The sequence below is a fragment of the Heterocephalus glaber genome, unplaced genomic scaffold, assembly GCF_053883595.1.
Source record: "Heterocephalus glaber isolate CG9 unplaced genomic scaffold, H.glaber_assembly_v1.0 deba00000347, whole genome shotgun sequence".
Lineage (NCBI taxonomy): Eukaryota > Metazoa > Chordata > Mammalia > Rodentia > Bathyergidae > Heterocephalus > Heterocephalus glaber.
Genome location: NW_028258143.1, coordinates 15,987,658 through 16,014,460, shown reverse-complemented (window position 1 = coordinate 16,014,460; position 26,803 = coordinate 15,987,658). Strand labels below are relative to the sequence as shown.

The 26,803-nt window shown below is 38.2% G+C and overlaps 1 protein-coding gene and 1 pseudogene across 2 annotated transcripts in view; both read right to left on the bottom strand.

Moving 5' to 3' along the window:
- The window catches only part of Dpp10 (dipeptidyl peptidase like 10), a 1,332,172-nt gene that overhangs the window by 1,187,271 nt on the left and 118,098 nt on the right, over positions 1-26,803 (bottom strand). The window lies entirely within an intron of this gene.
- The window catches only part of LOC147829870 (uncharacterized), a 38,426-nt pseudogene continuing 12,446 nt past the window's right edge, over positions 824-26,803 (bottom strand). The window contains exon 1 of the transcript XR_015446096.1: positions 824-26,803. This exon is cut by the window's right edge and continues 12,446 nt beyond it. The product of XR_015446096.1 is annotated as an uncharacterized LOC147829870 (transcript).

The window sequence follows — 26,803 nt, the reverse complement described above, 5'->3', positions numbered from 1 at the left end:
TTTAAAACAAAATCAACAATCAAAGCACACTCAGAATACTAGATAGGAGTGCTAAGAGCAACTTTATGCATTGTGAAATAAATAAAGACTATGCAGTTGAATCTTTCAAGATTCTCTTCTTTCCTTTTTTTTTTCCTTACCAGACAAATACCTTAAAGTCTGAACATATCATGACACATATATCTATATTTATTTGCCCTCTGGAATGACTTTTGCTTTCAAAAACATCTTATAGTGAGATAAAAGAAAAGCTAGAAGGAGGAGAATTATATTAAACAATGATTCATAACAATTGAACATCAATGAGAAGGGAATCAAATGCTACCCAGAGGTTACTCTGTATCTCATCATCATTTGAAATGTTATCTTGTAAAAGAGAAAGTAGACTTTATTCAGCTTTGCAGATTTGTTGTTTTGGATTTATTTAAAATAGCAGATAATTCTGTCTTTTTTGTGAAAGGATTCAAAGAGTTATGGCGTAAGAACTCACCTCAAATATTACCCACTGCAACTTCAGATAACTCCAATTTAAGGAGTCATGGGCTCTTTTAAACACCCCCAAATTTCTTTTTTTAATTTGAACACAAATATTTATAGCAGCTTTATTTGTAATAGTAAAAAGCTGGAAACAATCCAACCATCTATTAAAAACTGAATGGATTTTTCATCCTTCCTCCCTATTTACAAAGATTTTGTTCCTATTTTTCCATTTTCTCATATTAATCCCATTCCCTAGGGTGAAAAATAAGAACCAAGAGAGACTATGTAAAGGTGCAAATTTCCAATGATGAATGTCATTATATTGTATACCTAAAATGTACCAATGATTAGAATGAATAATCGATAATGTAAAATAGGAAGAAAAGGTCCAAAGGGGTAGGGGTAGTGGGAGGGACAGGGGAAAGGAAAGAAGGGAAAGGAAAAATGATGAGAAATGGAAAAAATGGAAATAAATTCTTTGTAAATAGGGAAGGGTGGAGGGCGTGAAGGGAGGGCTAGGAATGGGGACAAAATAAGACCCAAGATGCATTATGTAAAGGTACAATTCCCAATGAGAAATGTAATTGTGTTGTATACCTACAATGTACCAATAAAAGAATTTAATACATTTAAAAAAAAACTGAATGGATTTATAACTGTGGTATACATTGGAATACTGCTAAAAAATACAAATTAACAAACTATTGGTTTATGCAACAATATGGATTTATGTTAAAATAGTTATGATTAATGACAAAAAGCTAGAGCCCCCAACCTCAAAAAAAGTGCATACCGTGGTTTCATTTTTATACAAAATGCCTCTTGTTGTTTGTAAATATGGAAGGAATAAGAAGGACTGGTGGAATTATAAAGAGACAGGAATCTTTTGCTTTGATTGGATATATTCATTATCTTGATTATGGTAATTTCAAAGGTGTACCCATAGGCACATCTTATAATTTATCTATTTGCAGTGTATTAGGCGTTAATCATACTTTGATAAAGTTCTTAAGACCTAAATATTCAGGCTGAGAATGGAAAACCATTTACGAGTCCTCCTGGAAAGTCAAATGTACCAACTACTTTGCCTGTACTCTATCTCTTTCTCAATTTAGGAGAGTGATCTCCACCTTGGTATAACCAAAACTTAGAGGACGATAAAGTCTGTACCCACTTCAGTTACAAGGAGTGAAGGTGAAGTCAGGGAGCTCCATGCCTCTTCTGAGGTCAGAGAAGCATCTGTGCAGTGATGGTCTTAAGGTCAACAGCACACAGAACTACAAAAATCCACAAACCTTGGTCCAGGCATTTAGCTCAGTGGCACCATGCCTGCCTTGCAAGTGCAAGGCCTTAAGTTCAATCCCTGGTACCAAAAAAACCTCAAAACAACAACAACAACAAAAATCCACAAATATTTATTTACTCTCACAGTAGCTGTGGCCCCAGGAAATAGCAATGTTGACTTTGAGAATTTCTGTATATCCTCATCTCACACAGCCATAATTACATGAACATTGTGGACAGTCTTATTGAAAGGACAAATCAATGTTTGCCAGAATCACTCCTACCCACTGTTATTTCAGCGTTTCTGTACCAGTGATTCTCACCTCAGTGTGTAGGTCTTACAACCCATGGCATTTGCCTATGGGACTCTGGCTCCTATATAGGTTTAGGAGTCAGTAATACCTCAATGGTGTTAGGGACTATGTGATAGTTAAGGGAATCAACTCATGTTGCTTCCAGAAGCATGGGAGATTTTTCACATCAGCTATACCTTCCTCAGAATGAGCACTGGGCTCACAAGAAACCTTTACATTCAAGCCAGAGAATTAGCCACATAAAGCTCTGCAGTCTTTTCTAGCAGGCCTACAACAGTGTACATTAAGTCAAACTGGAGTGAGAACTTTTCCTGGCCAACCTGTTATCAAGAAAATAAAGTTTGTGCCACAAAAGGTACTCCTCCCTTCATATTGGCAGAAAACTATTTTTTTCTCAATCCACTCCACATAGTACACAGAACCAAGAGGAAAGGATGACATAATATATAATAACATTCACCATTGCATAAATTGGATCATGGGATAGGCAGTTTGCAAGGCTGGGTGATTTGAATGACTATTCTGTTCAACACTACCAATGGGGAATCTTTCCTGGAAATCCCCAGCAGAACCCTAGACCCTTCATGCCACAGTTGGATCATGGCCACTCAGAACCTAGCCATGAGAGAGGAAATGAGGACCCTCAATGGGCTCAGAACATTCATGATTCCTATAGGGAACAGAAGAGTGAGCAGATGCCTGCCTTCACTGAGGGTAGAACGGAGGGCCCGACACACACAGCTGGTAACATATGATGGCTTCCACCACAGGCACTGGCAGCGACATAACTGCCCAGAGCCCTGGACAGCACTAAGCATCTGAACAATCTCATGACAACTTCCCACATATGTAGTGCTTACTGCAGTCTCCCCAGGATGGATGTAGAAACAGACAAGTTCACCTGTGAGGTTGTCTCCAGAGGGCAGGCAGAGCTTTTCTCTAGTGAGCAAGAAAGAGGAAATGGTGACTTTTCTGCACACATAGGCCTTTCTCTTGTATGAATTATTATGCAAAATAAGTTAAAGGTATGCATCTAAGGATCACTAAAACTGCATGTGTGAGGGCTCTCTCCACAGTGAACTCTGTGGTGCAGCACAATATTGGAGGCCCTGCTACAGGCCTTCCCACATGCATCACAGACATAAGGCTTTTCTCCCGTGTGAACTTGCTCGTGGAGAATGAGGCTAGAGTTGTGGTTAAAGAATTTCCCACATTCTCGCATTCACCTTGCTCCGGTGTGAACTTTCTTGTGTTGATGTAGGCTTTCCCACACTCACTGCACACATAAGGCCTTGCTCCATTGTGAACTCTCTGGTGCAGAATGAGGCTGGAATTATGGCTAAAGCACTTCCCACATTCACTGCACTTTTAAGGCCTTTCTCCACTGTGTATTTTCTGGTGTTCATGAGGGTGTCCTTCCGGCTGAAGGCCTTCCCACACTGGCTGCATTCATAAGGCCTCGCTCCAGTGTGAATTATCTAGTGCTGAACAATTGTGTTGTTGCAGCTGAAAGGTTTCCCACACTTGCTGCACACGTAAGACCTTGGTCCTGTGTGGACTGGCTGATGTTTAATGAGGCTGAATTTATGGCTAAAGGATTTCCCACATTCACTACACTCATAAGGCCTTGCCACAGTATGAATTCTCCAGTGCTCAAAAAGGTGGGAGCTTTGGCTAAAGAATTTCCCACATTCGCTACACTCATATGACCTCTCTCCAGTCTGAACTCTCTGGGGATAAAGAAGTGTGTCTTTATGGCTGATGATCTTTTCACATTCACTGCACGTGTCTTTATCCAGTGTGGCAATCCTGGTGCATTTTTAGGTTAGATGGGTAAATGAAGGTCTTTCTGCACTTACACACATAAGCTCTTTTTCCACTGTGACTTTCTCTGTGATTAACTTAACTTCTGCTCAAACACATTTCCACATGGTAGGCTTCTAAAGGAACTCAGCTCAGTCTGAGTTGTCTGGCTGTCATGAAGAGGAACAGTATTTAGGAAGCCCTTTCCATCATTGAAAAATCGTCTGTCCATCATGGTCTTCCTGGGGTTGGCCAACACTGGAGCTGGCTGGGAGAGACTCCGTCCACTCATTCCTTCTGTAGCAATCACTTCACTGTGTGGGGCCTGGGACTGGGAGAGGCCAGAGCTGTCCAGCAAGTCAATTCTGGCTCCTTGCACACAACAGGTATCCCTCACACATGGGCTGTATAGCTCTTCACAAATGAGGCTGGTCCATCATTCCTCCCAAAGGGAATGTCTCCACAATGCCACTTCTGGTGATGGTAAAATTTTGCACTGAATGAAAATCCTCTCCCATGTGGCTCACACATGTGTAGTTTCTGCATAGCATATGAGCCCTGGTATTCAGCCAGGTGCAAAACGGCTTGCAAGAGCATATCATACATCTCACACGGGTGGGCTATCTGGAAGAAAAGACATGACTGGGTCCTTATCTGTGATACTTTTTGTACAGAAATGCTCTGCTCAGGGTGTCTCCTCATTGCCTGCTTCAGACCAACAACCCAGTGTGGCCACAAGTGCAAAGTTCTCTAGCATTGCATCACAGTAAAAGAATCACTGAGGCTCCTCAAGTAACTCCCATTCCTCCTGGGAAAAGTACACCAACATATCCTCAAAGGTTATGTGGCCCTGAGCCTGGTCCATCCTCGAGGTCACCATCAGAGGTGGAACCAGGGGTGAGAAGCAGAGGAGCACAGGATGTTCCCCAAGGGCTCGGTGGAACCCCACTCCTCCTTCAGCACACAGGAAGTGAAGAGGATGGGTGCCCAGGCCCTAGGAAAAGTGCAGCCTGGTGGACACAGCCCCTCCAGGCCACACTGCTACAGTGGTCCTCGGCCACACACACAGAGGAAGGCCTGTCTCTTACCATCCTTCCCTCCAGGCTCACAGGAGCTGCAAAGCAAGGAACCCAACCCTTATTCAGTGCAGACAGCCCAAATTTCTCTAGAAGAATTTAGGACTTTAAATGTTGAGAAGAAACAGACCCATCTACATTTTAGGCTAGGCAGATCCAAACTTATTTTAAAATCTGAATACATACACATTCGACGATGTGTTTCATAGAGTATAACCCTGAGGAGAAATACTGCATATGACACTTTGTTTAGTCTTATCATTTATGTTCAAATGTTTCCTACAAAAAGTTCTATTTAAAAAGATAATAGCTAAATTGAATGAAAATGGTGGAATTTTATCTTCTTGGGTAACAGATTTAGGGGACAGTAATTCTAAAGACCACAAGTTCACAACCAGGCACCACTGTCTATCTGGTAGCTGTCTACTACCAAAAACATAAAGCAAGACATATAGAAGAAATGAGCACCTTGTGAAAACTGAACCAGAAAACAAAATTCTAAGTTATAATTGCCAATATACATGTAGTCACTTATACAAGTAATTGTAAAAAATATATACAACATGGAATTAGATGTTAAATGGGATAATACATAGAAATAAGAGAGGCTTAAGAAGTTTACTTCTAGTTCATGCTAAACAGAAGAGACTCTAGGGTCCACGCTCAACAGTGACTACACTGCAGAAGCATCTATAGAGTTTCAAAAATGCCTATTCTCAGCCAGCAACCTTAGAGCTGATTACCTTGACCTGCAGAAATTGTTCTCAAAGTGGGGTTCTATCCTCTGGGAACATGTTAAAAATGCAGATGCTCAGGCCTCAGTCCAATCAGCTAAATTAGAATTTCTGGCTGGAACCCAGTAGCCTGAATTATCACAAGCCCTATAGCGATTTAAGGTTCACTGTTCTAAAATAAAGAGGTTGGTAAGGCAGACCCATATTGTTTAAAAGACCTACAAAGGCTCCTAACACATCGCCAACATAAAAAAATGCTGGGTTAAGCATTAGAAGTTGGGTAAATAATAAAACTCAACAATGAAAAATTAAACAACCAATTAAAAATGAGCACAAGACCTGAGTACAAATAATCAAAAAAGATACACAGATAACAATCATATGGGGAAAAAATCATCAACATCAAGTGTCAGCGGAGAAACATAAGTGAAGACAATAATGGAATACTATTACATGCCTTAAAGAATGGCCAAAAGCCAGAACTTTGACAAGACTGAGTGCTGCCAAGGATTTAGAGCAATAGGAGCTCTCTTTCACTGACAATAATGAGGTAAGATAGAAAAAAAATAAAGATAAGTAGATAGGACACAAAAAAAATCAGAATTTTAAAATACTACTTTTAAGAAGAACTGTAGCCATGCATGGTAGCATGCACACTTGTAATTGCAGAACTTGGGAGCTGAGGCAGGAGGATCACTGCAAGTTCAAGGCCAGCCTGGGCTATATAGTGAGTTCAAGACCAGTCTGAACCACACAGCAAGAGTCTGTCTCAGGAAAAAAAAAAAAAGAGAGAGGGAAAGAAAGAAAAAGAAAGAAAGAAAGAGAAAGAAAGAAATAATAAAAGAAAGGAAGGAAGGAAGGAAGGAAGGAAGAAGAAGAAGAACTGAAGCTTCAGGACACAAAAGTTACTTAAGCCTTTTTCCCTTCCAGGAAATGCACTCAAAAAAGAAAAGGAAAAATTTCTAATGGTCTTAAAGACACAATAAGTTGGTAAATTGTGCTTTAGGCCTGTGCTTTTCCCCTGTAAATAGTGTTTCCTCTCACACACCTCCATCCTCAAGAAAGCAGCAATATTGTTGGGCAGCAGATCTCAACTTCAAGCACATGTGAACAGTTTGATTCTGACACAGCCAGATGGGTGACCTGACAGACTAGACAGTAGGAATACATGTCCTAGATCACCCATTTGAAGAAGCCAAAATTATACCCACCCAGCTCCAGATCATAACGCTTCTCTCTGCCTCTCTCCCTTTTGTTCTTGCTCTCTTCCTCACGCTCTCAGGCCAACATTCTTTGAGTGTGTGCTTTTGTGTATTTGTGACTAATAAATGCCTTTATGTCTCTTAACTAAAGTGTCTTGAAAAATCTTTTTCTATGCCCAGAGTCAGCGAACCTGTTTACTTATTTTTAGGTAAGGTAGGTTTAGGGAACTCCTCACACCCTGTCTGGTGACAGGAAGAATCAAAATAGTACAGCCACTTTGGAAGAAAGTCTATCAATTTCTTTAAAAAATGAACATAATATTTGCTTAAAATCCAGGAATCTTGTTCCTTGATATTTATCAAATGAGTTGAAAACTTATGTCCACACAAAAACCTGCATGCAATGTTTATAGAAACTGTGTTCGTAATTGCCAAAATTTGGAAGCAACCAAGATGTCTTTCAATACATGAATAGAAAAATAAACTATGGAATAGCCAAACAATAGGATATTATGCAACACTTAAAAGAAATGAGTTATTGAGCCACGAAAGGACAAGGAGGAAACTTAAAATACATATTACTAAGTATGAAGCCAAGCTATGAAGTCTACAAATGTGTCTATAATGATACCATAAATGTTACATTCTGGAAAAGGCCAAAGTAGTGCAAGGAGCACAATTAGGGCTGTGGGGCCACTTCCCATCCATCCACCTCAAGCTGAACGAGACCCAAGAGCCAATGCTCCTTCCATTCTCCTAACAGAAGCAGAAATAAGAATAATAAAGACCCTGGAAGTCTTCAAAGCTCCATGCCAGATCACGTGTGTGTTAGATCATGTGACCTGACCTATAATATCTTTGCCCCACTCAAACTTAATTAATGGTTCAAATCATGAGTTCCTGTTACAGATGCAAAATGAACATATGCCAAAGATTTTATTTAGCTAATGTGTTGGTAAAGGATCTGGGAAAAAATTTCTTCACAAGTTCAAATGAGAATCTAAGGACCAAATAAATAAGGTCATTGAGTATGCTGAAATGAATTTGCTTAATAGCGACAAAACTGGCGGCTTCCACCATGGGTTAAGAATATCCATAAAGCCATCATTGGAGATAATGTATTTGCATGTTTATAACAAGTGAGTATATATATTTTTATCCTTTCTCTTGAAATTAATTTCTAATGCTACAAAGTCATATAATAACTCAAAGACAATGAAATACATGAACCATACAATTCAAAGGGTTCTTTTCTAAATAACTCATAATTTCCCCATGGAAGAAGCCTGATAATTTTTAGTCCATTTTCTAGTCATTCACAATTTTTTCCTAGAGTTCAGTTTGGATAGAAAAGGGTATAAGGCAAAGCATGGCCCGGTGGGCACATGGCCAGTGGAGATGCCAAGGAGGTGACAGCTTGGAGAGCAGACCAGTGGGATCAAAATGAGGAGTTCAACAAAAAGCATTTGCCTTTTATCAAAGGGCCTTTAATATCATGCTGATGATTTGTTCTTCCTATCATGTTAACAGAAAGTTGTTGGAGGTTTCTGAACAAAAAGAGTGGTATGATTAATGCACTACTTTAGGGATATTAACTCAAACCAATCTGCAGAATGGATAAAATGCAGAAGTGATTGGAAAGCCCATATATGAGCTGGTAAAATAACCCAGGATTGAGGTAAAATTTGAAATTTTATTATCCAGAAATTTCCTCTCTAAGAATTTCTTTGGAGACAGGCCCTATTCCAAATCCATCTTATTCTACAAAATTCACAAAGCCAGTATGCTTTATCTCTTGTGGCCTTGCTCTACAGTAATATGTTGAAAATAGAGATCCATTTTTCTTCCCAGACAGGATAGATAGTTATCTAGAGTGAAAAGTTTCATTCTCTAGCATTTTTCATTGAAACCATCACCTGATAATTACACTGAATAGAAAGTAACCATTAATCATATCTATAATATATCAATTCATCACTGTCTACCTTGTGTGAAACAGAAGAATTAAAATTAATCAGTCAAACTGAACCACATCACAAACGAATGTCTGGGAAAGGGTAGAGACCAGAAGGAAACTCTTCAAAATGGAGAAAATGCATTTGCTTCTGCTGGCAGGAGGACAGAGACCTAAATAGTGCACTTCCCATCCTCATAGAAGATGACTTTAATTTCCTTCATACTCAGTTTGAACAACTTAGTGTGTGGTAGAAACATAAAGCCTTTAAATGTTACCTGACCCACAAGGGAAAGGAAGTAGTTAGTTTTTGCATTGTTCTTTCATCACACACAAAATGCTGTTAATAAAAGACTTCCAAGGAACACACTTATTTTTCAAAATACAACTTCTGCCTTTGCTCTTTGTCATTCCTGTTTCTCAACTTATGGGGTCACTTTGCCAAGACAACCCATTTTCGGGCTACTCTTGCTAAAGCTCCAGGTAAAAGGCATTTTTTTGTGGCCATGATTGGGTGCACAGTCTGACTCCAAAGAGTCCTGAATGAGTAAGATGCATGGAGAACTCTACATGGGTTACTTACCACCTTCTGCTTCTCTGACGTGGGCAGTTGCTATGAACACACAACTGTCTCATGTCCCCGCTTTTGTAATAATCTCTTGGAGAAAAGTACCCAAGCCTTCCACTTGTTTTGTTAAGTTGCTTTCCAAATATAGAAGCTACTATAAACAATTTGGTGTTTGGTTGGTTATAGATTATAAATTCTCCAGAAATGTTGGGGAGGAAGACTCTCAAAGGTTAAAAATGTCAACACACTCATTTTTAAGTTCCTAATAGACCTCATATGCCTTTATTGTGTTTTAAATGGGGAGAACAGATTTGTCATTTTTGAGAGATATACTTTAAGACTTTTAGTGATGTCTATTATAGGACATTATTTCCCCTTATAAAATAAAGAGAAGTAAAAATTCTTAGAGTCAAGGCTGTGGCAACCTGAGAGGAATCAAGGCAGTGAGCTACTGATGCTGAGCCATTATCTTCCACCCCAGCCAGCTGTGCATTTGACAAGTCAATGCCTCTTCAAAACAGCAAAACACTGCACATCTGACAACTATGGGCTTGGTTATTGATCAGACAGTAGCATTAAACTCACTAAATACTAAAACTACCAAAGAGCTTCATCTTCCCTGTAATTCTTAACACAGTACAAATTAAACAATGAGTGCTCCATAAATATTAAATGAAAAAACTAACTTGTAGATTACTACAAGTCTTCAATACAAGGTGGACAAATATGAGGGGAATGAAGAGTGGAAGGTAAAGTTCAAGAAAAAGATATCTATATTTGATGCATTTTCCCTTTTACATAAATTACAAAAGTACTTTAACCATTTGAATTCTGAATTAAATGCAGAAACTGAAAAACATGTTTACTTTTTCTTATTTTTATTGTATGGGGGAAAAATTAATTAAATAGAAACTCATAAATATGGGTGAATCTGGGAGCAGATAATGGCAGGAAAATGTCATGCTACTAAGCAAAGAAAGTCCCAAAGGTCATGGGAGTTACCAGCCAAACCTGACTGAAACATTTGCAATGCTGTCTCAATTTCTAATTGATCAAATGTTGAACTGGCTTGCAGTCAACGCATTGAACGTGCTGACAATTTAAATTCCTTTCATTGGTGAGCTACGTTTAGATGGAGTTGGCTATTTGAACAACTCAGTGCCAAGACTCTACTTAGCATTTAAATGAAAGTTGGGAAAGATATTTTACAATGATCAAGGAAAAAAAAAAAGAAAAAGAGTGAAGGAACTCAGCTCCCTAAAAGGAAATAGATATAGATGCTACTAATCTAGGATACAGCTGAAATAAAAATAAATGGACCAGAAAAGTGTGAAATGCTCATTGCAACAGTAAAAATAAGCTACCTATATAAATAAAGACATGGTAATGGTAATAAAATTAATGGCTTAATTTGAATATCACACAGCTTGCAAAATGCTGTCACATATGGTATCTTATTTGATTCTAAGGGTTTATTATGAAATGTATTTGTGCATTTTATACATAGAGAGTGACCCAGCTATGTTTGTGTGAGATATCTTACTGGTTATCATAGTTCTTAGCAACAATAGTCTCATTGTCCATTGTTTTCATTTAACTTGTGCCTTGTATCATATGTCTGTTTTTAGCCCTGCATACCAATTCTTAGGTTTTACAGACACACTGTACTTACAGATTGCTGTTATAGGTTGAATTGTACTCTTACAAATCTACTTAATAAAGTCCATACTCGTAATATCTTAGTGTGTGACTTTATTTGGCATTAGGTTCATTAATGATTTAATTACTTACAATGGAAACAAGATCTTAATCCAAGATGATGCTGTCCTTATAAAAAGGGGGAAATGTGGGCACTGAAATATGTGTACATGAGGAACAGTACAGAGATAAAGACAAAGACAGAAGGATAAAGACAGCTTCTGCTGTGATGGTCGACAAACTACTGGAAGCCAGAGGCAAGGCATGCAATAGACTCCTTCTTTCAGCCCTCTGAAGCAACCACCTTGCTGACAATCTTAACTTTGAACTTTTAGCCTACAGAACTATAAGAAAATAAATTTCTTTTATTTTTTTACCCAGACTTTGGTACTTGTTATAGAACCTCTAGAAATTAATCCAGTTGTTGTCATGTCTGTTACTATAAAATGAGGAGAAACATGTCTAAAAGTATGGGGTCGTTAAGTCTTCATCAAGTACATGAAAGTTCCTCTCCTAATTTACCATCCAGTAGTACTAGCTTACACTTCCTCTGGTTGCCTCCATTCCTGATGCTCCTTTTTCTTTAGTTGTTGGTGTTGTTGTTTTGTTACATGTTTGCATTATGTAATGACTGCATTTTTTATGGGAAGTTGGTACATGTACCTAATACATCATAATTCTTTTTTATCTCCTCTCCCAAAACTCCTTTGTATATCTCTTGATCCTTTTTAATTTTTTATTTCAATGTAGTATAAGTAGATATTATAAAGAAAATATAAAACTCTTCTATAAAAATAAAACAAAATTATGTAAAATAATTAGAGAATAACAGTGGTTAATATGCAGTGTATCATGATCTTAAAAGAGTGCCCAAATGTTTTACTCAGAGTCTATCCTGGTGACTCTCAATGGAAGCCCAGTACTCAGTAGTCTCTAGATGTGTGATGCTAACCAGCTTGTCTCTGCTTTCAGTTCATACATAAGGCTGAAACTCCTCACAGTGCTCTCTGCAGGAAGAACTGCTGCCCCTGGGGACTCTTGGTGAAATAGGTTGGCTCCTACTTTGCCCATTAGCAAGTACAATATGTGTAATTGGACTAATTTTTTAGCTAGTTTATAAAGTGGGGATGATGAAATCCATATTGCAAGGTTGTTTTATTGCATAAAGAAGATAATGCCCGTCATTGTTTCCAGAACTTTTTTCCTTATTTAGTATTGAAAGCTGCTACACAGCAGAGGAAGAAGTTATAAACATCAACATTGCTGCAGCCACAGAGATGTTTTACGTAGCTCATGATTCTTTGTTCTTTCTTATTGATAAATGATACATATTTCTGCATGCCTACTCTACCTCCTGATTTCTCTGCTCTTTTCATCACATCAACCCCATTAGCTTTGTTTTCCTGATTTTCTCTTGTCTAAAGCAAGTGAAGTTTCTTTACTCACCTGTTTTTGGAAATATCACTTTTCCCCATCCATTGGTGGCTCCAGACTTTTTAAATAACGTAGTGTAGGGGAACTAATTTTGTTAGAAAAGCTGTCAAAGGACATGCCTTGAGTTTGCATTTTCAAAGTAGGTGATGGGTTTTCTTTTAGTCTTGGATTGTTTGGGGTGGGTGGATGTGTCTTGTGAAGAGTGGATAAGTTCAAGCATGATACTAGAGCTCCACTGATTGTTGGTATTACTGTTTTGTCACTCTCAATCTTTCCTCCACTCAGTTCTACCCTGCTCTTTACTCCAGGAAGGTGACCTCTACAGATTGTTTATCCTAGCTCTCTTGTCATGGCAGCAGGTCACAAGGCTGGGCCAGAAAAAGACAGGGATATTGACTCAGCCAGTTTCCAGGCTCCCTTCATGCTGCACAGTGGTTTTGGCACTGGCTTGTTCTTTTATGATTGTAGCTCTTCCCAGAAACCCTGCTAATGCTTGTTCTCACTGAATTCCAGTAATACTGTTCCATTCTCTGACCCAGCTAGATCAGGCAGTGACAAACACTCTATCCCTTGAGCCCTTGATATACTGGAGGATTCTCATACTTGCTGGTCCCTGGATATTTAATTATTCTTTACCCTTCCCACAGGTCTGCAGGTAGACCATTCAGCAGAACTCTTCAACTCTGCTGAGGGCCATTTCTATACTGTCCAAATTTCACTATGTCACATGTACCCATGCAACTAGATACTGCCATTGTGATTTCTTCCCTCTTAGATCATTATACTGGAAGTAACCAATAGTTAACTGATAAAAAAAAGTTCAATTTTATCCCAGTTATTCTATTTCCTGAGCCACTTTAGCGATGCCTTTGATATCATAACTACAATTTCATCTGTTACTATAGTATTGTGCTTCTCTGATATTCCTGAACTTTTCTTTTCCACTTTTCTGCTTTCATCTTTAAGTTTATCATCTGGAGTTCTTCCAGCTCAGTGGGAGGAAGAGGGACAATTGTCAGCTAGCTGGCCAGACTTGGAATCAGATATTCAGCAGTTATGAGTGTGTTTATGGACACCATGGCTCTGAGCTTAGCACTAATCTTCTGTCAACCTCATAAGACAAAACCTACATATTTGTGATTCAGACAAAACAAGTGAAGGGAATAGTACAGAGTAGTAGATTAATATTTGCTAGCACTTTTCTTAAATAAATATAGTTTCCTTTTTTAAACTATGATTAATTCATATAAGATGTAACTTTTGCCTAATATAATGTGTGAAGAAAAAACACTTCTGTATCAGTACTCAGTTACAGGTGAAAGAGGTAGAGATTCCCTCCCTAATTTTTATTACTCTCTTTCATTAAAATTCAAGTGCTAAAACATTATTTCCATGAAACAGCTATCCAGAGCTCATTCTCATTGGCCTTCATTAACAGGCTAATGCCCCTTTCTTTGTGACTTTGCTTAATGTTCTATGGTGGCCCTGAGGAGGATCCCCCAGAAACTGAGCTACAAGTATTTCAAGGGTCAGCTCAGCCTCCCCTCTAATGTAACCTGTGAGTATCCTTTATTTGCTCTCTGTGTTTTTATTTCTTTTGCTTCTTTCTTCACCTTTTGTTTTTTTCTATTAAATTATATATCAATAATTCTCATTGGTAAAACTTCTACTTTCCAATTTTAATATAATTAAATTTACCATTGCCTCTCCTTTTTTCAAATAAACACTGACAACTCTAATGCTAGTGTTGGAGTATGTTTTTTTTTTCTTCTTCTTTAATCTCAAGGCCTTTCCTCTCCCTGTTATTGACATTAGATGTCATTGGAAGAGTAACAACTAGGTTTAGTCTGGGGGCACTGTTTTTGTTTTTTAAAATCTCTGTCACCTGCCATTGCTCTTAAGAGAAGGTGTTACCCACCTAAGAGTTGACTCATGGAGATCCTAGGTTGCTTGGGGCTTCACTTTTCTTAGCAAAACTCTTGAAAAGACCCTCATGTCTTCCTCCAAAGGCATAAAAAAAGACTTGTATTCACTCACAAAAAGCTTGGTGCAGCTATGTACAACCTAGATTGCTTCCACATTTTTCTGGTAAACTTTGAAAGCAGCATTTTTGTTGTAGTGGTGGTTATTTGAGTGTTGCTCTTAGTTTTCAATCTGAGAAATATTTAAAGCAAATGGAGCAGGTGCTAAAGGGATAAGGGTTCTGGCTGTACATCAGATACCATTGTAATTCAATTATTTGAAACAATATAAATCAATCTTCCTTTCTCTCTTCAAATCCCCCCAGACTCAGCAAACATGGCCCAAAATGGGCTTGTCCACTGCAACAAGCAAAATTCTACTGAGTGGATCACTTGTTTCCTTTTCTGCCACAATAAATGGTCTGTAGGAGAGTCGTGGGTGTGTTAGTGGTGGATGCTTACCTTTACCTTTCCTTTTACCCTTCCAATATTTCCTACTGTGGGAGTTTGAGAGGGAATTTTGAATACAAAGAAGGAAATTCTAAGAATTTTCTAACTTAGATTCTTGAATATGAGCTTACACCCTGGATCTATCTTTTAAATCCACTGGGGCAATGTAGATGATAAAATGCCTCTGCCCCAAAATGCTCTGAGCCTTGTGTTTTCTTCTCTTTCAATACATTAAACATAGTGTTTTTGGTCCACTTGGAATAAAATGCCACACTTCCTTTGACAGTTTACCTCTTCTACCACCTCATCTCATTAATAATCATGATTTATTTTCACTGCCACACAATCAAATGTAACAGTCATTTTGTGATGCCTTAGTCCCTTGGAAAAGTGAAGATTTCTCAGCAAAGGATCATATACCTTCAGCTACTTATTTTTCAGTTATGTGTTCTTTGTAATAGGGTCTTGAAACAAATCCTGCAATTGCCTCTTAGTTACTATCGGTTATCTCTCATCCCTTGGCATGCAGTCCATAGACTGGCCCAGAGTTTTCACTGCATCCCTTCCCCCTGGGTGTCCCTAGGATGTGGTCTCACAAGATCAAGCTGGTTTTCCTAGCAGCCTTCAAAATTCTGAGAACTCGAGAACGAGGTCAGCGGACCCAAGAACAAGGTCCCTTCCAGGGGGTTGTTCATGCGTGCTCCTGGTTTTTCTGGGCTGAGAAGCCTATTTTGTATTATTTTCAGCCTCTCCTTTTGAGAGATTTTGACCATGACCTTGTTTCCCTGCACTTTTTGTTTGTTTGTCAAATTTATCTATAAAGAATTCTCTCACCAGCCACAGATGCCTTTTCAGGATTGTCTTTCCAAAACCTTTTTATTATGTAGCCGATCAGTGTCTTCTCTTTTTCCTTCCAGACTCTAAGATGGTTACAGATCCTCACTTGATTTAAACATGACCTGCTCTTTATTTTTTCACACCTCTTTAATTCTTGAAATAGAAATTCACTTACTCTGTATTTCATAGTTTTAACTTTTGTGTTTTCAGCTTGTCTCTAAATGTTCCAAAATGGAAAAATAGAAAAAGCATAGGCTTTGGCTCTAACAGAAGTAATGTTGATCTCATTTGACCACTAATATTCAATGCCTTCCGCTTTAAGAAGAGATAACATCTTCCACACGGACCAGATTTGAAGGCTGCTACATTCTAAAGCCTATCACAATGCCTGGTGCGTCATGGCCTCTCAACAAATATGGGTTTTATTCTCCCTTCCCCTTCAGGAACTTTAAATATCTGGAAAGATTTATCATTTGCTGTAATTTTTTTCCTTTCCCTGAAAGCTATACAATGACTCTAATGTCTCACTTGTCACCAGAGTTGGACAGATACAGAAATTGACCTCTTCTGACTATTTTTCTTACATTTCTAAACTTTTCATCTTCTAATGGGAATTTATTTATCTTCATTATAACACTACAAACTCTGAGATTTTGAGGATTTAATTTTGGTTATAATTTTTGAATCAGGGATGATTTTTATTTTCTATTTCACAAACTGTTTTCTTCCCTAGAGTTGAATTGTATCATTTTTACTGGCCCACTTCATATTTTGATGAATATGTGCTGTCGTCTGCAAGCCCGCTCGCAGACCTAGGTTCGAGAGCCCGGACCGGACCGGGAGGGTAAGGCGCAGAGTCACCAGCCGACTCCGGGGAGGTTTCAGGAATGTTTCCGCTTTATTGAGGAACTACACAAGTTTATATAGAGAAATAAAAAGGCGATTACATAGGCGGGGTTATAAGAGCTTTAGCCTTGGCATAATTTGGTTGGATGGAAAGGGATATAATTATACACAATGGAGAACATATGACATCCTCTTATTAGTTAAATTTATTTTAAACCATATGGGGTGATCCTCTGGGCGAGGCGAAGGAGTCACGACCCAAAGAGTGATTGGGTATGGTCGACTTGATCTAGTTTCTACACACTGGAGTGAGCTCGCTCAACTCTGTTTTTTGTCTCTGAGCATGCTCAAGAGACCGGAATGCGGCCTACTTGACCCAGCCAGACCTGAACTTCTCCTTCAAATATGTTCCAGATTGTTTGCATATATATCTAAATTAGCACCTTAATCTCTATGTGATTAGATCAATTTGCAGTACTGAACCATAGAGTCATGCCTTGATTTCTTCCAACTCTATTATCTTTTCAAAATTGAATTCTTTCTAAAGAATTTTCATATTTTCATATCATATTTCTTTTAGAAATGAAAAAGGACCCTTACCCTTTAAGGACATATATCCCCTTCTCCATGTATGTGTTGATGTGGGTGATATTTGGATACTGGCCATTCATTAATATAATATCTATCTATCTATCTATCTATATATATGTATATCATCAGACCTCTGGTTGAACAGATAGAGTGGTGGGAAACTCACTCCCTATCAAAGTAACTCAATTCATTACAAACTTGGATTAATAGAAAATTTATTTTTAATATAAAAATAACTTACTTCTGTGCATGGTGGTACATGCCTGCAATCCTAGCACAGTGGAAGCTAAGGCAGGAGGATCACCAGGATTTGAGGACAGCCTGGGCTACACAGTAAGCTCAAGGCCAGCCTGAATTACCTAATGAAACCCTGTCTCAAAAAATGAATGAATGAATAAATAAATATATAAAAGAACTGAAAGAACTGTAACTTACTAAACTCTGCTTCCCTTCATCAGTCCTAGATGTATCCTGAAATTCCATGAAGTGTCACGTCTCAGAAGCAAGTGGGATTGGGTAACAGGTAGGGCTGAAATTACAAGGTAACCAAAACCCTACTTATCTAAGCAATATTTAGCTAGAAATCACTCTTAACAGACATAAGTATGGTCTAGCAGATGAATCCCTTTACAAAGTGTCAGAAATACCAAATTAGGGTTGAACGGGACAAATCTAATTCTTCCTGTCCATGACAACTTTTCATAGAATTCTTTATCATATTCCAGCTCACTTTTCTATTTTATACTATTTCTAATCCTTTCATCTATTCTTCATACCATGATTTCAGGTTTCCTCGTCAGTCTTCTGCTTGTAGAGGCATTGTCAGCCTCCCTATGTAGAGTCTCTTGTGTTGAATTCTTTTGAGTCATATCTAACCATCTAGCTGGATGGCTTCTAGGCATCTTGATTGGATTTAGAGATCCATACTGATGCTGAAGTTAAGAATATTTATTTCCTACTTACCTTTGAGAGAGATATACAACCTAGGCTACACCTCAAGTTTTGTGGTCTTTGATTCACATTTTGTGCTTTTTAGTGCAAAAATCTGAAAATGGTAGGAAAATGATTTATTAGCACATGAGAAGGAAATGATTTATTAGCACATGAGAAGTGTTCGGTGACAAGCCTCATGTCTTACAAATATTTTGAACAGTTTTCAGAGACCTGTTTTCACAACATATTACCTGACCTTGATGAGGACAGAAAGTGGGAGATGGGAAATATGAGTGTAGAGAAGAGGGGACCAACTTCCCATCCTGATAATCTTAGCATATGCCATCCTCTTTGACCAAAGAAATAGTCTTTTCCTATTGTAGTTTGTTTTAGTTCAGCTATATCACTGTCCCTCTTGCCTTCTACATGATAGATTATTGAAAGATTGCTTAATTGACAGATGATACACTACAGGAGTAAAGAATATAATGGTAGATAATAGATACAAGAAAGACCACAGACTGATAACAATATAATTGATTGATAAGTAGAAAAATAATTGCTAGATAAACAATTAATAGCTGATAGATGATAGATTAATAGCTATAAATGTTGTTAGTGGAATTAATAACTGTAGTTCTAATTTTTCTTTATTTTTTTCCCTTTTGCAAGTTTGGTTTTTGTTGTTCTTCTCCCATGCAGGACTTCTGCTATTTTCCCACTGCTTTATCTTGCCACTCAGTTTCTCTTTCCCATTACAGGTACAGAGCTATAGAGCTTTAAGATGGCCAACATCTTTAGGGGGAGCAGTAATGCACAGTACAATGCAGAATATATTTTCCCAGAGGACAATAATAACTTGATGGGTCTCATTGTGGGGTGAGGTCAGAAAAGATGTGAAGCAATTTAGGTTTCAGCAAATAACAGTCTGTCAGGTCCTTTCTGTTGTCTTACAAATAGCTCCCACATATCAGGACATATTTTAGTGCTAAGTTAAAAGCACATTTGCTTGTTCAGAGCATCTCTTATGGGGCTGAAAATGCTGAGGCTATGGAAAGCAAAGTTGGGAGTGTTTATTTGTAACTTGCACTTACTCCAGATTTCCCTTGGGGAATGACTGAGCAGCAATTTAAGACCAAATGTAGAGCAAATAGAAAAAAATGTGCACTCTTTTCCCCTCTTGCAAGATTTGTCTCTTACCACATCCTCATATGGATAACAAGTGAAAAGGGTGAATTAGTAACCCAAATCTTCAGTTTCATCTTCAGTAACTCTTAGAGACTTTTAAATCAGTGCCAAAACTCAGCACACCTAAATAAAGCCTCTGTCTCTCAATTACTCGGTCTCTAAATTCAAGTACATTTCATTTCTAAGACTATTAGCACAGAAGATGAGGGAAAGCAGTTGAGTTTCACACTTTAAAAAGGATACTTTGTTGTGCTTGTTTATTTGAGGTTTTAAGAAACATATAAAACATATTCTGTGATCTTTATATTAAAAGTACATAAATTCTATTTATGTATCAAGTGACAACAAATATCACAAATATGTTCTGGCTTATTACAAAAGTAAGAAATAGGCTGGGATGGAGGTAAAAACAAACTCAGTGATTCAGTGACAAATATGTGGGTACAGGCAAGATACAAAAGGCAGAGGAAAGAAAAAATAGAGGGAGGAACAGAAGGCATCAGGGGCAAAGAGCCCTTCTCTGTCTCACTCCAAAGGGTGTTGGCCTCAGAACTAAATATGGTCATATCTACCCAACCAATATGAATCGTGGAAGTTGCTATAAAACTGCATGAGGTTATTTTGGCCATGGTGCTTTTCATTGCCCTTGAGGTGTCCAGCAAGTCGAACCAGAGCACAGAGGCACTGGGTGCAGGTATGAGCTGCTGTTAGGATGGGTGGGGCAGGATGAAGACGCCGTGAGTGAGCTGGAACCACAAACTTGTGGTGATTGTATTGATTGTAATAATAACACGAGATGATTCCTGCATGCTTCAAACATTGCATTCTCCTATGCAGCTCATTCAGGTTTTACACACACACACACACACACACACACACACACACACACACACACACACACACACCCTACAGGGAGGGCCCCTTATGACTTCAGTGGAGCAACTCAGCTGAGAGACTATAAATCCAAGTTCTGAATGTAAAGAGCCCAGGCTCAATTTCTAGAATGCATCACTTACTAGCTAGGAAATTTTGCACACTTTTTTTAACCTCATGGATGCAGTGGATTCTTGCTGCAGATGTAACAAGTTACCATTGACACCTGGGTTTAAAAAGACACAAGTGCATTATTTTGCACTCTGGAGGCTCCAGGGAACAATCCATTTTCTCACATTTTCCAGCTTCTAGATGTCTTATACATACCATGGCTTATGGCCTCTTCCTTTCTCTCTCGGAATCTAGAAATGTAGCATCTTTCCTTCTCCCTGACGGCGTGCCTGCCTCTTCACTACAATTAGGATTAGAACATGGCGGACTGGATAAGTGAAAACAATCTGCCCGTCTCAAAATCCTTACTCTTCCTAGCTTTTTAAAGATTTGTTAGGTAACATTTGAGGGTTATGACAAGGTCATCTTTCTGGGTCATTATTTTGTGGACCACAATGAATAAACCAGGGGGGAAATAGTACCTACTCATAAGGGTAAGTTTATGAGAGAGACAAAACACTCAGAATAGTTTCTATTCCTCAAATGTTCTTAGCTATAAATTCCCACTGCCGGGAGCAGGCTGTGGGCACCTAGGCGAGGGGAAGGAAGGTGTAGGTGGGCTTGTGATAATTCTGAACCTCTCTTCATCACTGATTGGTTTTGCAATGCCTCTGCTCTGTATTAGGGAAATTAGTCATTAAATATTTTATATTTCTGAGTATAAAGATAATGATACCATGATAAAGCAAGGGCAGAATTTAGGAGTTTTCATGGATCTTAGAAATATAACTTGAAATGTTGTACAAGTGAAACCTGCCTCCTATGGGAGGGCATAGTTGCAAACTGGGGTCTAAGCCACCTGTCCACTGTTTTCCCTACCAAGTTTGACTCACTTCAGAGAAACTGGATGGCTTCAGAAACATAAGCCAACTGCCTTCCAAATGCTATGTGGTCCAAGAAAAGAGAATTGAATCAAAACTAGAAAGAGAATTTAACACCTGAGTTTAAAATACTGTTTTTCCTAAATAAAACATCATATTCTGGACTGGATTCTGGAACAGAAAAGGGTATATCAGTAGAAACACTAGTGGAATTAGAATAAAGTTGGATTCTTAGTTTTGACAAACATATAATGTTAATAAAAGACACGTGGAAAGGAGCATGTGGGACTCTGTGTTCTCTTTGCAACTTTCTTCCACTCCTAAAATTATTAGCACAAGAAAAAAATTATTTTTAAAATTGTGATTCTTTGCTGTGGTAATGACACATGATTTTAAATCACACTTTTATAATGTAGTATAATGCCTTATTGTGGTAATTATTTTGGTTCTGCACCTTTTCTGGACATTTGGCCCCAACTGTTCTTTCTGTCCCTGACATGGTGTGTTCCCAACCTTTAAAGAAACAATCTTTAAATTCTACTTTTAAAGAAAACATAAAAGAAAGAAAAGACAAAAGAGGAGAAGAGAAAAAGAAAAGAAATGAAAAAGAAAACTTATGAGAACTGTACACAAACCCCTGGAGTTTCTATCTCAATTCCCTGCTTTACATCTTTCTCCTTAACATTTATTACTAGTAAAAATACTGCCCATTATTCTCATTTATCTTGCTTAATTATATTCCTCCTCTACTGCCATAGAGATCAGGATTTAATATTTTGTTGTAGTATTGCCAGCAACTGTAAGAGAACCTGGATTGGGATTGCAGAGGGGTCCAATAAACATGCATCAAGCAAGTGAATGGATAGATGAATACTACTGCTCTGTGTGTAGTACCCTAACCATGTGCACCTAGCACAGTGCCTGACCCATGCAAGTCACTTGACAAATGTCCATTTTAAATACAAGGACTCTGTGGCACAAGAAGATGAGATTATAAGACCATAAAAGTTTCAGGTAGCAACTCTGGGATTGGAAGGCGACCTTCCCTGGACCATGTACTGAGCACCTCACACTCCTCATGGGCAGATCCACCACCAGGGCAGGTATGTGCTCTTCGTGAGCCTCACTCCGAATTCCCTGGTTACCTCCATTCCTCCATCAGAAGTATGGCTGAGCTCACTGCATAATCTTTTAAGTACAAAGGAGAAATACATGTAGTTGTTTTCCTAATGGTCATCAGTGCTAAACTTAACAAAAAACCATTTTGAATAATCTTATCTAGAGAGAGACTGGTCATCATGACTCAGGAAAAACACTTTAAGTACTGGGGACGAGAAGAGAAAACAGATCAACCAGACAACGTATTAACACAGAGCTATTACTCCACTCCTTACTGCTTATCCAATTCAGTCCAAGCCAGTAAGTACTTACTGAGGGCTTATTTCTTGCCTTTTGAGGCCTTCACAAGAAACCTAGTAACTGTAGCACACCAAAACAGAAGAACTAGTGAACGCTATTACTCAAGTTTCCCATGGTTAAGAAGACTGACAGATCACCTGTCTTGGCAGGACAGGAATCCAGGCAGGAGCGGGGCTTCCTAAACCAGAGGTTCACTCTCATCCTTGCTACAAACTCCAAGAAGAGGCCCTGTAGCATGAGGAGGCCTATACTGTGACACACTTTAGTGTTTCAAACTTCTGCAGTACGAATAACTTAGTCCAAATTATTCAAAGAGATGAAAAGTAAATCAAAATGTTAATGAGTAAAAGGGGAGAAAAATTATTTGGTGAGTGGAGATCTTTCAATACCTCTCTTCTTTCTCCACAATTTAAAAAACAAACAGTTTGCCAAAGCCTGAAACAATAAAATAAATGAATTTATCAGAGGTTATAATAGAATCATTACTGAAACATTCTTTCTCTCTTTCTCTCCCATTCATTCTCTCCCTCTGCCTCTCTCCCTTCCTTCTACCCTCACATCCCTTTACCTTCCTCATTTCTCCCCAGTTTTTCCTTTTTCCCCTTCCTTTCTCTTTCTGCTCATGCCTGCCTATTGTGTTCAGGATACTAAGTTGGTACCAAGGAAGGACACTAGAAGCAAAATCTATGCCCTAAATTATTGATATATTCACTTAAAACTTTTATGAGAGACTGTGATATACTAAGTACTCTACATTATATCATATACATTTTCTAAATAAATCCAGTCATTACTGAGATCAATACAGTGTAGGGCAAAAAGCAAGTGCTTTGCTCTCAGACCACCTGTACTAGGGTTTCTCTCTTCTGCAGACATTGGAGCTTGGAAATTTCCTCCTTCTTTAGAGAAATAAAGGGAATATATTTACCATTCTTATATTAGAATAATTATGTAAAATAGGATCTATAAATTGACAGTATAGGCTGGAAAAGGGACCAATTTATGAAGTCTGTTAGTGGAACTCAAACCTGAGAATTTACACTTCTAATCAAGGAGATGAGATCTAAAAAATATTCATAAAGCACCACATTCCATTAAAATGTCACTTCAAAACTGTACAGTAGACTTCACATATATTACTTCATTTAATCCTGATAGAACTGCATTAAATCTGTTATATGTATTTAAACAAAGCTGGAACACAGATCAGTTGCTCAGTCATAGAAATAAGTCATGGCCAATCTCAGTTCTCAGCACTTCAGCTTCCTCTCTCTGTCCAACCAATGGATCCTCTGAGAGCTCCAGACTAGGAGTTGGTAGCCTAAGATAGCAGAGCTTCAGGTATAAATAAAGAAAAAGTGGACAGGTAGAGGGTGGAGGGAGGGATGCAAGATAAGGTGGATACAGGGAAAAGTAGGGACGATTAGTACACAGTTCATTTCTTCACTTTGTTCCTCTTTCATGCTGGCTAATATGCAGACTGGTTTATTCAGATTCTGGTCCTTTGAAGTATGTCACAAACCAATCAAAAAACCAAATCAAAATGAAACAAAAAACAGGAGCCACTACTCCATGCCCAGGAAAATCCAACTAATTTCCTCCTCAGGAAATAAGGAAGTAACACTTGATGTTGTTCATAATTGTGATCATTTTGGAGTTCTATGCCTAATTCATCAACTAAAGAGCAGAGATCAGTGCAATATTGCTTAAATTTGCTTATTTCCCCAAATGTTGTTTTCCAATGATAGAATGGTGGATTTTTCACTAAAATTCCACAACAACAGAGTAAATTCAAGAAACGCTCATTCCTTGCCCCACTATTTTGGACATGTAAATTTCCTCTTCAAAGTACAATCAATAGCCAGGCAGGGTGGTAAATACCTGTAATCCCAGCACTTGGGAAGCTGAGGCAGGAGGATCGCTGCAAGTACGAGGCCAGTTTGGGCTACATACTGAGTTCAAGGCCGGCCTGAACTAATGTCTCAGAAAACAAAACAAAACAACAACAACAACAAAGTACAATCACTACCAATTTATATTTAATATGTAGTTGAATGTTTTATAAATTCTTAATAAGGAAATATTAAAATTTGAATAGAATCAATAACCCTAATTGTGTTATAGAATATTTGTTTCTAATAAACCCTGTAAATATTATTGCACATTTATGGGAATTTGACTAAAAATTTAACATAATTAAGCACCTATGAAGAACGTAAAAGCCTTGCAAAAATATATAGCAGAGAAATAAAGAATTCCAAACCACCACATTTTCTTTTTAACAAATTCTCCTTAATATTAAATCAACTCCATTTGGAAAGGATACATATACTTAAACACATGATGTCATATGGTAAATCAAGATAAGTAGAAAATACATAATTTCTTCTTACAGAGTATGATTTCAATATTTAATTCATCATCTACCCTTCTGACAGAAAGCTTCAATATGAATCCAAGCTCCAATTCACAATGTACAAACTATAGCTATTTATTATAATGTTGTATCGTTTGTCACTTTTATGGAATTCAGTGTATTTTGCAGGCTGTAAAATGGGCTAGAGTGATTCAGAAATGATGTATGCTGTCATTATTCCTCATTTCTAGTGCTTGAATTGCATCTACTCTCCCCAACAGCCTTGATTTATTAGGTGAATAAATAACAATATGCTTCAATAATGTATATCTACCGAGACTTCATTAGCTGCCCAGGAGTTGCTGTCTTGATTTTAAATAATTGAAACACACAAGTGATAGAGTCCGATGGACTTGAGATGATTGGGATATAAATATTTACAAAAGCTGAGCAGTGGAAGGAAAATGCTTTCCAAGTAGATTGTTAATGAAGGGGCACATTCAAATGACGGTAAATTTTCTTTGTGGAAGTATATTTAGAGGTTTCTCTTCTCAAACTAGAAAAGGCACCTTAGAGTGAAAAGCAAGTGGATCTGTTTTCCTTGAATCCCAGACTGTTCTCCAATGTTTGGCTGAATTAGTTCTAACAGCATACGTGCACAGCTGGTCGAACTCATTAAGGAAGAAATTCCCAAGCCAACCAAGTACCAAGTCCCATAATCCATAAAGTAAGGCTAAGGAATAGAGACTGTCACTCTCTTCAGGGCTAACTTGATCTTCTGCTTGTTATGGTTATTCATTTGCTAAGTTAAAGGACTTTGCTACCCTTCATTAAGTAGCTTAGTGTGCTTATTTATAATACAAATGCTATGAAATAAGCTAAAATCATAGTAAAAAGAAAGTCATGGTTCAGTGTTGTTTCTGAAGTTCCCAGAGTGTTTTGTGTCAGGAGCTGTTTATAACAGGTACAGCTGAGATAGCTTATAAAGACAAACCTACTAAAAGTTCTGGCATCCTCCACCTGGTGTATTTTGGCTGAAAATACATTTTGAGCAGGAGAATATTTATTTCTTCTCTAAAATAAGTTTGGAATATTCCTTTTAATAAAAAAAAACCTGTCTCACAAGTGATGTATAGAAATTAACAGAGAATATGTTCTTCTCTAAAAGCAAACTGAAAACCTCCTTTTAGGAAGTGAGAGGTTCAACAGGTAAGAAATAGATACAAAAGTAGTGATACATCATAGGCAAAAAGGATGTGTGTATGTGTACTTATGGTGTGTGCATGTGTGTGGGTGTTTCACTTGGGAGGAGGCGAAACACCATGAAGTTTGATATAGACTAGAAACACTTATCACTCTTATCCTTAAAACAAGCACACAACAAAAATTCCATCCCCTCTTCCTTGACCAGTGTCATAGGGATGCTGAGAGCTCTCTCAGATAGTCTAGCAGGCACCTGTGACAGGGAGATATTTAGGGAGGGCAGTAAAGTGACTGCACCCTCACCTCCGTGAGCCTGCCTGACCAACCACGGGCCCCAGTCCATCTTCATCTTGACCACTGCTGGGCCTGTGTACACAGCATCTTTCTGCCAGAAAAGACCTGATTATCTGACATCTGCTACTTCTCCCCATCTAAGGTTGGCTTTCAGCTGGCCTACTATCCTAGCTTCTAAGGTAATCCAGGACATGTAATACCCCAGGCATCTTGACCACGTGCACCCTGGCCTAATTTTACCTTAGGTAAATCATGTGGCCTCAGAAACCATCTTTTGTTTTTTAATTTAACTTTTATTCCATTATGATGGGAA